Source organism: Dipodomys merriami, unplaced genomic scaffold, assembly GCF_024711535.1.
Source record: "Dipodomys merriami isolate MVZ:Mamm:240054 unplaced genomic scaffold, mDipMer1.0.p SCAF_1, whole genome shotgun sequence".
Taxonomy (NCBI): Eukaryota; Metazoa; Chordata; class Mammalia; order Rodentia; family Heteromyidae; genus Dipodomys; species Dipodomys merriami.
In genome coordinates, this window is record NW_027202270.1 from 67,680,778 (window position 1) to 67,695,904 (window position 15,127).

The window sequence follows — 15,127 nt, forward strand, 5'->3', positions numbered from 1 at the left end:
ATGAAACTACTAATATTTAGAGATTCCCTCAAAAATCTACATGCAGTGGAGTTCATTTAAAACAGAACCATCCCACCATTTAAACACAGTGTAAGCAATCCAATAAGCAGAGAACAATCTTCTGGGTAACACAAAAGTTTACTTAAACAGATTGATAACATGCTAAACAAAAACTATCAGGCAGAGTATTCAGTTTGTTCCCTTCTGTAAGAGTTACATAGCAAGCAAGATAGAACAATTACTAAACTTTGCTGCAAATACACAGGCCCCCTGAAGTGCTCTCAAAGGAAACCATTCAACAATGCAATGGTATTTCTCTCCATATCACTTATTTTATGTGGCTTGTCAGAAAATATATTCTACATTAAAATCAAGAAACAAAGGGGATTCGTAGGCAGAAAAGAAGGTCTTTATGAAGCAAAGGATTATTTCCTCTAGCTTTATTTTTTTTCCACTCCCCCACAGGTATTGTTACAAGCCCTTCACTGAATGCCTTTTGATGAGCTTAACCAATGGAAATGTCGCAGTCAGAAGTAACTGGACCCAACAAGCCCAATATGATTCCCAAAGCTTCAGCCACGACCTTTCTTGTTTCTTGTTTGGTTACAAAGCTGACTTAGTGGTCATTTGAATCATGAAAGTGTTAAGTGTGAGTAGTCATAAATCAGCATTTTAAAGTCTCCTGCCAGCATGGACTCTCCATATTTAAAGGAGGAAGGACAGATTTAAGACCACACTCAACAGGGTTTCACAGTTGTTAAATTCAGCTTTCTAGTGATCTGGTATCTGAAATATGACAGCTTTTTTTTTTTTTTGGTAGCTCAGTCTGCCAAATACAAAGCAGATACAGTTATACCCATGTACACCCATGAATATTGGAAATAGCATAAAGTGAGATGATTCTGAAGGAAAAAGATCCTGAATTATAAACCATTAAAATTTGAGTTCAAAAGTAATTTTTTTCAAGTAAATTCAGCAATTTACTATCAAAACAATTGGTTATTTGAATAAAGTCTACTTTTTGGAAGATACATTTTATATCATATCTTAGTAGAAATAAAAAGCCAGATTATGGTGTCTGTCACATATACAGACATACACAGTTGAAAGTGGCAGAAATTCTGTAAAACAGGCCTGGTCAGATATTTAGCAGCATGACATGAATTGGGAAACATAGGAGCACATCTCTACCAAAAATATCTGTTCCATCCTCAGTGTTCTTGTTACAATTTCTCCTGTAGCATTTAGAATTCTAATCACTAGTCATTATTTTTTTCGCATCATTAAAAATCTTTACCAGAAAGCAAACATATTATCTAAGAAATCATTAATAAGTCATTAGCACCTTACCTTGAGTTAAATCAGTCAGACCATACAAAGAGTTTGCTTAAAAGCCCAGAGGGAGTATAATGCCCAGCAGGTAATTTTGATCAGAATAGGAATTACTTTATTTTGTTTTTCTTGGTCATGGGGCTTAAACTCAGGGCTTTGGCTCTGTCCCTGAGCTTTTTTATTTTTTTCCTGTTCAAGTCTAGCACTCTAGCACGTTGAGCCACAACTCCGCTTTTGGGTCTCTGGTGTTTAATTGAAATAAGAGTCACACAGAATTCCCTGCCTGGGCTAGCTTTGAACCATGATCCTCAGATCTCCATCTCTTGAGTTTTAAATATAACTGTAGACCAATTTTGCAAGACCACTCCTTGGTGGTTTGTCAGAAAAGCAATTGCAGAGAGTCATGGATTGATGTAAAAGGTGGAAACGTATAGCACCATTTCCCACCAAACCAAGGAATATAAACCTGAGTTTGACTGACAGCTTTTGACACACAGCTACAATATAAGATTTACACTACTAGCCTAAATAATATTGGCTTCTGTAAGAGCTCTGAACGCTTTAGTAGGAACGACAATGTTGACAGGCATAGTTTCTTAGTATGTCAAGGTGCTTCTGTTCTTAATCTAAACCAAAAGGTAAATCAAATTTACATGGGCATTTTGCAGTAATACATAGCTTAACTGTAAGACTTGTATATGATGTTTTCAGTCTCATCAGATGGTCAGGGTGTGATTTATGAAAGTTGCATCCAGATTATTCTGAGACAAGTGATTAATATCAGCATATGTACTTTGGGGTTGTGGCCGGAATGCTTTGATGATCAGACTGAAGAAACCATTGGCTAGGCAGGTGGTCTAATTCTGCCAGGTGACACACCCATGTCCTAAAGTTCTTTAGACTCTTGGCCTACAATCACATACATTCCTCTTCTCTACAATAAAAGAAACTTAAAGATAAGATCATTTTATTGAAAAATTCACAAGTGGAAATTCTCTGAAGTAAATTAACAATAAAAGAATAAAGCTGTTAAATGAATATATTTTTCATGCTTTGGGGCTATGTGTTTAACAGTTTGCTAACTGTTCATTTATTTTTAAAAATTTTCTTCAGTTATTATCTCCACAAGTTGAAATTAGATATTTAATTGACTAGAGGGAAAGAAAGTCGCTCATTTTTAAGTAAGGCAACCATTTAAAGTATTTCTCAAAACTGCTTCATACAACCACCATCAGCCTAAATTCTTGGCAAATATTCTTCTGTGTATGTATAGTTGTTCTTATAAATGTCATGCTGTAAGAGCAAAGTCCTTCAGAAACTTGTTTATCTTAATTAGGAAAGTCAACAGACTTTTAATGGGAAGAAATAGGCATTTTTCTCTGTGGTATGGAAGTCATGAAAGGCCCAGTTCTCCTGCCAAACCAATCTTCCTTCCTGCCTTTTAAACCCAGGTGATTGCAGACAGCTGAGCATGCATTTTCTCCAAGGCCTCTGGTGACCTGGCTCTGAGTCACTGCTGCTATGATGTTCTCTTTCTCTTGCCCTCCTCTCTCTCTCTCTTCTCTCTCATTTCTATCCCACCCCCCTTCTCTGTCACTCTTTCCTGTCTATTTTTTTGTATTTTTGCCTCAGGAAACCTAGGGATATTCATGGCACCAAGGCAAATAATGTGGAATTAAAAACTAAATTCTTCAGGCCTTATCCTAGCAACAAGACCATCACCATCTGTTCAGAGGACAAGCCTGCCATTATCCACTGCATTCTTTATACAACTCCATCACCTGTGAGGGAAACATACTTCCCCTTTCCTGAGTTTACTCTTTGTCACAAAAGAGAGCAACTTGCCCCTTTTAAAACTAAAGAAAGAATTATGCTGCAACTACTTAATACAAATTTAAAGGGATACATCAGAAATATCCTAAATAGTCATTCCAAAATAATCTCACAGCTGTCATCTGTGTATAACAAAACTTGAAAAAAACATATTTTGATGTATCTCAGTAGCCATTATACTACCTAAATCACAAAATCTAAAACTGAGTGACTCTGTGTGTGTGTGTGTGTGTGAGTGAGAGAGAGAGAGTGAGAGAGAGAGAGTGTGTTTCCTTCCCTGAACCTGACTCAACCCAAATAGCCTAGAACAAAATTTGTGTTGAAATGCAATAACTCTTTGTCAAATACTGTGATACAATCTCCAAAATTCAGTTCACACTAAAGGTTTTGTTATAACTCACCTATTGTGTTAAGTAGAAAGTAACCTCAGCGCACATTGGCCAAAGGTGGCAGGAAAAGTTAGTGCTGTAACTTAACAATTGGCCCACCAAAGTCATTAACAAGACCGATTTGTCTCTGGAGTGCCATTCCTAAGTTATCAGCTCAGAACTTTCCACCAGTACTTCTTCAGCTCATCACCATCATGCAGTTCCCTGCATTAAGGGGACAGAATGACTTTTACCTATATATATTTGCTGTAATGTAACACAGATTATGTTCTAATTAAAATGGTAAGATGAAATAAACTCGAGAAAGTTTTTACTACCTACAAAAAGATGCCTGCTTAAATTTCATAAAATGTTACAGCATTGGTCTTCATGCAGTTTCTGGCTTAACAACCTACAACTCAGAGACATGAAGTGATTTTATTAATTAGCTAATAACAAATTTATTGAGTGCCTCCTACAATCTATACCAGGCAGGAACCTAATAAGCAACACTGAGAACTTGCTGGTGATGGAAACCTACTGGAGTAAGGCAGAGAATCTGTGAGCTTCAGAGGAGAATGATCATATCCTCTGCATGGAGAGGAGATATCTGCAGAATCTCATTATTGTGATGACTTTTAATTTCCAACCCATCATCCTCATGAGTGTATTAGTATTCATGGTGTCCTCCTGCCTCTCCATAGGTACCATTGCTGGGGAACACATTTTGTCTGAAAAGAAATAAACCCCTGAAGAGCACATATTGTAAATCTAAATAGTAGTCTTCCTTCTTGGAATTTTTTTTTTATTTTTTGGAACTCAATATAGTCTACTGTTACCATAAGACCACATTCACCAAAAAATCATGTTGAAGTAGCTACAGAATCCCAAAAGGATAATGAGTTCTTACTGAGTTTCCCTAGTTATGGAGGGGAAATCATTAGTAACTTAAGACAGAAATAAAGAAATCGTCTAATTAATGCATTCAGAGATGAATCTTAATGTCCAATTATTCTCTTGATTTGACACAACCTAGTAACAACATAACATAGTCAGCAACATGTTATTAATGTTGGAAGAATTAGAGGGAAGGTAGCCGAGATGGGGGAGAGATTTTTTTTAATATTTTCATTTTGCTTTTTCTAATGCACAATAGGAAATATCCTTGTTTAAGTTACCTATTTTTTAAAGTAAACCCACAGAATTACCCTACAATTTTTTCTAACTTAAAATTCTGAATTCTATTTTTTTATTATTGCAAAAGTTTATTTTAAAATTTAACTATAAAATATACATGACTAAATTTTATACAGTAAAGTAGTTCTTTTGGAGTGGGTATGCAGATTTCGTTGATGAGCTGTCATTATTAAATTCATTCCTCGGGTTCTAACATCATGATACTGTTTTCTCGTAATGCCACCATTCTGTTGCCCACTAGTAGCCATCTCCATACATTCATCTGTCAGCAGATTCATAAATGAATCAGATCCACACAATATTACTTGGACATGTCTGCCACCATTTAATTTCAATGATAGCTTCTTGTCCTTTATTTTATTTATTTATTTATTTATTTATTTAGGTCAGTTGTGGGCCTGATTTCTGGGCCTTGGGAACTGTCCCACAGCTCTTCAGCTCAAGGCAAGTGCTCTAAATGTGAGCCACAGTGCCACTTCCTTCTGCTTATGTGCTGCTGAGGAATCGAACCCAGAGCCTCATGCATGCAAGGCAATCATGCTACCACTGAGCCACCTTCCCAAACCCATCCTCCATAATTTTTTTTAGCTCAAGAGGGTGAGCTTTGCTCATGGTTTCTACTCAGTGGGCTCAGACATGGTTTGGAACTGCCTTCTTCACATGCCAGAGGCAGACCTGAATTCTATAATTCAAGCTTATGAGGATGACTTAAAAGTCTATCCAATTTATTATATATCAGTAAATGACTTTACTATGTTTCTATGTAAACTCTCAGTTTAGCTTTGTAAGTTGCTTTAAATAATGTCTTTTAAACATGTGTACTTCCCATATTTTAATTATTCCAATATCACATAGTATTTATTCACACAAAACAAAAAGTGAAAATGGTAATATAATCATAGTGCTATTAATACTTCACTTCTTGAAAGGATGAAAATAAAACAAGACATTCTTTGATATTGCAGTATTTCTGATTCAATAGTAATTTGTAATTTTTAAGTATTACCTTGAAAAATCTGCATCATACCTAACTCCTCAATGCCTATCTTTGTTTTTCTTTTTTCCTATCTTTTTTACTGTAAAGATACTGTACAAAGGTGTTACAGTTACGTGAGTAAGGTAAGAGTACATTTCCTATCCAGCATTGTTATGCCCTCCTTTGTTTTTCCCCTACCATCCCTTCCTTCCCCACCTCCAAGCTGTAAAGTTTGTTTTCAACATAGTGTCTTGTACATCTCATTGTTTCAAGGGGTCAACATGTATCCTAGTTTCAGCATTTTGTTATTTTCCTTCCCCTCCCCAAATTAGAAAAATGTGTATACAAGATGTAGGGCACCAGAATCAAATACAGTGAAAACAGGGGTTGTATCATGAGGGAAGAACATACAAAAGAAACCAAAAAAATCACACAGTACGTTATAAGTACATTAAAAACAACAGCAAGAAAGATAAAACATTTTGTGTCCCTATCTTGGGGTTCATTTCACTTAACATCATCTTATATGGTCATATGTACATAGCTTTTGACCTTTTTTGCTTGTCCTAGACATACACTAGTCATTGCAAATAAGGGAAACCATGGGATCTATGTTTCTTTGGGTTTGGCTTACTTCACTTAATATAATTTTTCCAAGCCTTTCCATTTCCTAACAAATGGGGCTGTGTCATTCTTTCTGATGGAGGCATAGAATTTCATTGTATGTATGTATGTTTGTGTGTATATAGATATATAGATATAGATAAATCATAGATTCTTGATTCATTCATCTACTGAAGGGCATCTAGGTTAGTTCCATATCTTAGCTATGGTGAATAATGCTGCGATAAACACTGTTGTGCTGGTAGCTTTAGTATGGACTTGTTTTTGATCATTTCGGTAAATGCCCAAAAATGGGATTGCTGGGTCATTGGAGATAAGAGTCTCAGGGACTTTCCTGCCCTGGCTGACTTTGAACCATGATCCTCAGATCTCAGCCTCCTGAGTAGCTAGGATTACAGGCAATAAGTCACCAGTGCCAGGAGCATTTCTTTTCTGGCTAGAGAAGTTGAGCATTTCTTTATGTGTCTATTGGCCATTCTTATTTCCTCTTTAGAGAGGTCTCTCTTAAAATCTTTAGCCCACTTATCATTCGGCAGTTGTTTCTTTGAGTATTTGTTGTTGCCTATCTTTCTTGTTCTAAAAAAAAAATTAAAAAATTTAGATTTAAACTGTTTAAAATTCTTCCAAAATTGGAAGTGGCACTGTGGCTCAAGTGGTAGAGAGCTCGCCTTGAACTGAAGAGCTGAGGGACAGTGCCTAAGCCCAGAGTTCAAGCCCTACGACTGACAAAAAAAAAAAGGCTGATAAAATTCTTCTGAAATTTAAGTCATATCTTTTAAATATATTAATAATTCATTAAATAAAATAGCCACAATGAAAGCTGGACAGGTTTTATGCCCACTTCACAGGTTTTTACCACACTTCCCTTCATTAAAACAGTGTAAAACCAAATGAATGTTTGAAGCAAATAAATTTCAGAATGTCAATATCAGTGTGATTTTACTTTTTTTCAAAAATGAACTTACATTCTCTGGACTTTTTATAGTAATAATAATCAGCAAAGTTCCACTGTTCTGAGAATGTTTTGAGTGGTTTATTAGAGGATCACTATTTACAAACTCTGTTCTTGCAAACTCTGTTCTTGTGAGCACTTTCAAATAATTATTTCATATGGCAAAAGCTGTAAGCAAATGTCCTTCTTTGCCTCTCATCATTGGAGAGCTGTTAGTCTCCATTTATGCTACTCTAGCTTGACTAGAGAGTCTGAGTGCAGTCAAAAAGACCGAGATGTAAGTAAATGTCTAGTAGCCTTGCATAAAAGGATACCTTGGAGTTGAGAATATATGCTAGAATCTACTATCTGCACTATTGGATAATAAGAATTAACGTGTCATCCAAATGTGTGTGCAAGCTAGGGAACTTTACCCCAAGGAACTATTATTGAAGAGATGCAGATGGAACTATTATTCATAATTCTTGCACACAAATAAAAATACAAATTCAGGAATTCAGGAGAGAGAAATTGACCAAGATAGGCTATCAGAGGGTCAAATGATACTTTTTCTTCTTCCTTTCTCCTCTCTTTCTTTTTATTCAGTACTAGGAGGTCTGTAGTCTGTGCATTTACCAGGCAGGCACTCTAAAACAGAGCCACTTTTCTAGTCCCTGTTTTACTCTAAGCACATGATAGGGTCTTCTTCCCATTTAAGGCCATGCCTTGACCATAATCCATCTATTTTAGGTTTTCCATCATACTTGAGGCCACAGGCACACAGATCGCACTCAAGTTGTTTTCATTAAGAGAGTCTTTGGATTTTATTGCCTGGGTTTTCCTATAACCACAAACCTCCCATTTTAAGTCTCCAAAATTTAAGCATCCAGCTTCATTTTTTATATATACATTTTTATAGAAAAAAACTGTACAGTTACATGAGCAAGGTAATGAGTACATTTCCTATCAAGCTTTGTTACCTCCTCCTAGGAAGACATTAACTACCCCTGAAATATGTGTGAAAGTTAGATATATATATTATAGAAAAAAATAATGTGACCAAAACAATGAGCCTAAGGGAATGATTAAGGAGTCAGAGATATGGACAGTCACATTGAAATCCAGCAAGGAGTACCATTATAGACATCTTGGGAAGCAAAATTAAAGGATATAGCTGTTAAGCCAATGATTTAGTCAGAGAGAGTAGAGTTTGTGAACAATTTTGGATATAATAAAGAAAGAAATGATAGAATAAGAAATTGTGGGGCTGGGATGTAGCTCAGTGGTAAAGCACTTGCTCACCAATTATACTGTCCTGGGCTCGATCCCCAGTACTAAAAAAGCAAAAGAAGAAATTGAGATTTGAAACAATCTGGAAGGGTATTTTTCTAATCATTTATTCATCAAATATTGACTCAAGTTCTAGACTATCCAAGCACTATACAATACAGTTAAACAAAACAAACATTTCCCACTCTTTTTTTTTGTTTTGTTTTGTTTTTGTTTTTTGTTTTTTTTTTTTGCTGTCTGCAAGAGATTCCTTTTAATGTATATAAATTTTCATATGCACAAATATTCCAGTATAAGATATACATTAGATTACTATGAATGTCTTTTTTTAAAATTTTATTTTATTTTATTTGAGAACATACTGTACAGAGGGGCTACAATTACATGGGCAGGATAATGCATACATTTCTTACCAAGCATTGCAGCCTCCTCCTTTGTTTACCCTTCACCTCCCTTCCCAGCCTCCCCCCTCCCCCCACCCAATTATACCCCCCTCCCCCCCCATACTGACACTGTAAAGCTGGTTTTGACATGACATTTTGTACTTCTCATTGTTGCAACAGGTCCACCTGAATCCTTAAACGACTTGTTTGTCCCCATCTCCTACACATGTTATACTGACATCAAATATAGTGAAAGCAGGGGTTACACTGTGGGGGAACATTTCCCACTCTTAATGTTCTCTTATACTAGAGACAGAATGAAGACTGTAATTGTCCTTTATTATAATAAATAGGTTGTTCAGACTCCTAGCTAAATATTAGGAAATTTCTATGGAAGTTTAAGAATAAGCTCACACATGACCTTGGGCAAGAGAAGCATATGGAAATTACTCATGCAGAGGCACAGGAGCGTGGTATAATGATGCTATCTCTTTGATGCCAAATGTCACTTAATCTTGTGATTACTCTGTATCTATGATACACAGTTTCATGCAGATTAAGAGACCAGCAACCAATTAAAGCTTTGCCCACCTTAAGGACTTCTTTGAACTCTGAAAGCCCTGCACAAATCAGCCTGAGAGTGTTGGGATGTCAAACACAAGTACATCCTCCAACCAGTTGAGCACAAGAGATCATGAATATATGACTCAGCCTCTTGTCCTTCCAACAACACTGGAAGTGTTATAGGCTTCTCAGAGGTTTCAGAGAATGAAGCCTTATTACACCATTATAGGAACTACAATACCACACTCTGAACAAACACCCTAAATTCACTATTCTAGTTTCCCTATGTAACCACTCAAATATACTCCCTGCACCAAATCCTTGCCTCAGGCTCTACTTTTAATAGAATCCAAATTAAAACAAAAAGTATTTATTCAGGAAGATTGTAGAAAAACATGTGGTAGTACAAAGGTATATGGAAAAGTATAACTATTTTTGAAGCTAGACAGGGTTTTGTCTCATGTCAAAAATAGTTTAAATTTTATCCAAAAATATTACAAGATTTTACTGAATGATTTGAAGCTGGAATGTAACATGAGCAAGATTTAGATATTAAAATTTCCCTAATAGCAACATAAGGAGTATGAATTGCAACATCCTAAAACAAGGACGAAGAGACTGATTGAGAGACTGAACAGTAATCAAAGCCAGGTATTTGAGACCTACATAAGAAATACTATGAAGAGTGAATAAACAGATTAAAAATAACCTGTTATTAGTACTTGAGTAAATATACATATGATAAAGGGATCATTTCTGAATAAATGAGATGGTATCTGAATAGCAATGTCATTCACATAGTAATAGAACTGAGGTAGGAACTGAGGGAAATCAGCTCAATTTTGGCTTGGGTAAATTTCACATGAAGAGATAAGGTTTTTTTGTGTTTGTTTAATTTCTTAGTATAAGGTTGTATCATAAATACAAATATATGTGAAATAACTCTTTTTTAATCATTGATTAGTTTTTCCAAATATATATTAGTTTCCTTGAAACTCAGAAAACTCATACCAAAAATGGTATAAAGATTTCTGTTTTATAACTTTGTATTTGTAAAAGAAGATTCATTTAATTTGTGCAGGACCATACAGAAACTAAATGCGGGGCACACAATGTGAAGCTAAATTTGATTGCTTAAACCATGTGCTCTACTCTGTTTCTACCACACTACCCATGACATCATCTTTGTCATGGAATGACTGACTGCAGTAGTTCTACAATTTTCATCTATATGGATAAAAAGATACGGTAACTGGCCCCACAAAACTCACATCTGAACCACAAATAGTTTGAGACTGTAAAACAGTGAGCATATATATATATATATAATACATTATATATATATATATATATAATATATATTTGCATGCTAATCCTGGGGCTTGAACTCAGGGCCTGGGCATTGTCCCTGAGCTTGTTTTGCTCAAGATTAACACTCTACCACTTGCGTCACAGCACCATTTCCAGCTTTTTCTGTTCATGTGGTACTGGAGAATCAAACCCAGGTCTTCATGCATGCTAGGAAAGCACTCTACCAGATAGCCACATTCCCAGGCTTAATCTATTCTTTTCCTGCATTACAACTTGCTCTTTAAATTAATGATATTTTACTACAAAGGATTCAACCTAATATATGGAATGCCTTTATACAAATTATACTTTTTGTGAGTTGATGAAGCATGTCACCAGTTACAATCTAAAGACCATGGACAAAAATATTCCTCTTTAGGAATATTGTCAAATTCAACTGGATGGATAAGAAATAGTTATGTCGAAATGCTAGGTAGTTTTCATTGGAATGCTTCACAGAACAAACTAGAAAGAATGACATTGCCCCATTTGTTAAGAAATGGAAAGGCTTGGCCGGGCACTGGTGGCTCACGCCTGTAATCCTAGCTACTCAGGAGGCTGAGATCTGAGGATCGCGGTTCAAAGCCAGCCCGGGCAAGAAAGACCGTGAGACTCCTATCTCCAATAAACCACCAGAAAACCGGAAGTGGCGCTGTGGCTTAAGTGGTAGAGCGCTCGCCTTGAGCTGAAGAGCTGAGGGACAGCGCCCAGGCCCAGAGTTCAAGCCCCACGACCGACCAAAAAAAAAAAAAAAAAGAAATGGAAAGGCTTGGAAAAATTATATTCAGTGAAGTAAGCCAAACCTAAAGAAACATAGGTCCCATGGTTTCCCTTATTTGAAATAACTAGTATAAATCAAGGTCAAGCAGAAAAGGTCAAAAGCTATGTACATATGACCATATAAGATGATGCTAAATGAAATGAACCCCAAGATAGGGACACAAAAGGTTTTATCTTTCTTGCTGTTGTTTTTTAATGTACTTATAATGTACTGTGTGATTTTTTTTGGTTTCTTTTGTATGTTCTTCCCCCATGGTACAACCCCTGTTTTCACTCTATTTGATTCTGGTGCCCTGCATCTTATATATACATTTTTCTAATTTGGGGAGGGGAAGGAAAATAACAAAATGCTGAAACTAGGATACAGGTTGACCCCTTGAAACAATGAGATGTACAAGAGACTATGTTGAAAACAAACTTTACAACTTGGAGGGGGTGGGGTTGGGGAGGGAAAGGATAGTAAGGGAAAAACAAAGGAAAAGGTAACAATACTCGATAGGAAATGTACTCATTACCTTATTCATGTAACTGTAACCCTTCTGTACACTATTTTTACAATAAAAAACATAAAAAAGAAATGTAATCACTACCTTACTTATGTAACTGTAACCCTTTGTATATCACCTTGACAATAAAATGAAAATAACAAAAGAAAGGAAGAAAGAAAAAGAACAAACTGAGATCTAAGCATAAAAGCTAAGGTGCACTGTGTTAAGTTGAAGAAAAGCTAGTTCTGGGTATTGACTTGTGACTTGGAGGAATACTTATGCAGTTCTTATTGAGAAAAGTTTTGAGTCCATGATATTACAGAAAAATTGCAATATAATTGTACAAAAAATCAAGGTTTAATATGCAATCGAGATAGGTGTGGGAAGGTAAAATGATTATAAGGAAGATTTTAATCCATATGTGGTCTGGAAATTCATTGAATATTTGCCTGGTACTGTGGAAGATTCGGAATATTAAAATAACTGATCATTCCTTCAATAATCTTACTTTGTTTCAAGGTTCATCATTTATTAAGCACACAATCATTGGTTCAGTGAGATGGAGCACAACCCATGAAATTTATAAGATTTTCAGTAGGAACTTTTTAAATCTCTGTGAAGTTTCTAATAAGTTGTATGTAGTTAGTCCATGGCCTGCAATTTTTTGGCCATACAATTTGATGCCAATGCTGCTTGTCTGCAAACTCCACTTTGAGAAACATAGCATTAATTAGACCATGGACAATTTGCAGGCAAGGATTGTGTCTTACTCATTTTTGTATGCTTAGTGTCTACTCAACACATATTTACAAGAATGAATCAATGACCAACTGATTACATAAATGATGAAGCTAAAAATTTTAGCTAATTTAGATTATTAAATACCCAGTTCAAGATTCTTCTTGCTACTCCCACTTACAGGGAAATTAATAAATCAAGAAAATATTAAGTAATTGATGTCCCATTTGCTGGAAATGGAAAAGCTGAATTCTGTGTTGTCATGGATACAATATTCTATTTTCAGTACTAGTCTGTCCTACTTGTTAATGACTGTTACAGTAACCAATAGGAAAATAACACTTCACTCACCACATTTCATTAAGTCTAACACCTCATATTAAGCTTAATAGGACAATAAGAACAAAGTTCTTCTTGTCAGTGTTTTCTGAATCTGGTCAATTTTCCCCATAGTTTATGTCAAGCTCAAAAATAAAAAGAAGATAGGAAAATAAAAGCTTTCTATTTGAGTTAATAATCATGACCCTAGGAGAAAATTTCCTGACAGTTAACCAATAGTTGATTTAAAAGGGTAGGGTCTTTATTTCAGGGCCTCTGTTTCCCCCATAGATTGTTACCTCACAAGACATCCCCCATAGATTGTTACCTCACAAGACATACACTTGCTTTCCAACATTAAAATTTTAATGGAAAAGGAAGTATAATAATAGGAATTCTCAGCACCAGAGCTTTCAAATGCCTGCATTTTGCAGTAGTAAATGTAAAATAAGGGTAGACAATAGACAAATCATTTAACTTGAACAAGATTCTTCACATTTTGATCGTGATGTCAATCACAATGAAATAATCACTTCCATCACTGAAACCTAGAATTGTGTTACTTTATTTCCAAGGAACACTGAACTGAGGACAATGAGTTAAATAATGCATAAGGGAGAAAAGATTGTAAACAAATAGCTCTGGCTCTATTAGGAAAAAAGATCATTAAATACATTTAATGATGCACACATCTGAGCAAAAGATCAAGGAAATATTGGGAAATACAATATAATTTCAAAGTCAAAGGGAATAAATGAGGAAGGAGAAAAGGACAGATAACTCAGAGGGACTGAACAAGTCTCAGAAAGGATATAAAAGACTAGAAACAGATGTTTATATTAAACTGCCAATGGAGTGATGGAACCGTACAGATTGTAGTACCAATTTAACTGGAAGAAACTATGGCGAGCAGACAGAGATTCAAGTTGGAACTCTATTTTCCACCAGTCAACTAAAAGAGGTGGCTGCTGCCGCTACTGCTAATGATGAATACCATATGCTAGCAAGAGACATAGCCAGTGCGCTCTGCTGTGTTGGTTGGGAAAGATATGTGTAATTTTCTTTATCTGATACAAAATTAGTGCAACTTTGAAATAACTACATGCAGAATGCTTGAAGAGGAGACCATATTGCTTCTCATTCAAAAAGTCAAGAGTGAGTCATTTAAAAAAATTCATTTTAATTCAATAACTCAGTTAAAGTAATTTTACCCTGATTTAGCCATGGTATTGCTCTAGTTGTCTATTTTATTTTTATGGAGGAGAAGAAGCCAAAAACAAAATAATCATGTAGTCAAATAGTCAATGTGATTTTTAAAAAAACTTGCTGCTTATATTTCTCTTTAAATGAACATATATGGCACTATGTACATATATTAGTTAGTGTCTCAGAGAAGAAAGAATCCAAGCCTTGTGCTCTGGCTGTAAATTTAGACTTATACTTAAAAATCTCAATTACTAAGTTAGAGAAAAGAATCTTAGTACAAAAAATACTAGAATTGGCAATTTTAGATTCGTTGTTTCATTATTGATTTCTTTGAAAGATACCTAGTCCAAACCCCATGACATAATAAACAAATACTTGGTTAAACTAGAAGAAAATAAAAGGGAAGCTAAGAAAAAATGGTATGTGAGTTATTTTGGCTTCTTTTTGAGACCAGCTTTAACTGCCTTCATTCTGAAGCAAGCACCTAGTTAATCTGATCAATTCAGCAAAGAAAGAAAAAAAGGAAAGAAAATCCTGGTTATTTCCTCTCATATCCAAATAAACAAAATAACTTCTCTAATTTTTTTATGCCCCATCATTATATCAATGCTGTGTTATTTTTTCTTCCACCCCTCCCCCACCTAAACCTCATTAAATATGGAAAGGACAAAAGGAAAACCCAAGAATAAAAATATTTTGGTAGTCCTCATTAAAAAGAGTTTAAGTACCTTGGATTTTATTTTATTGCA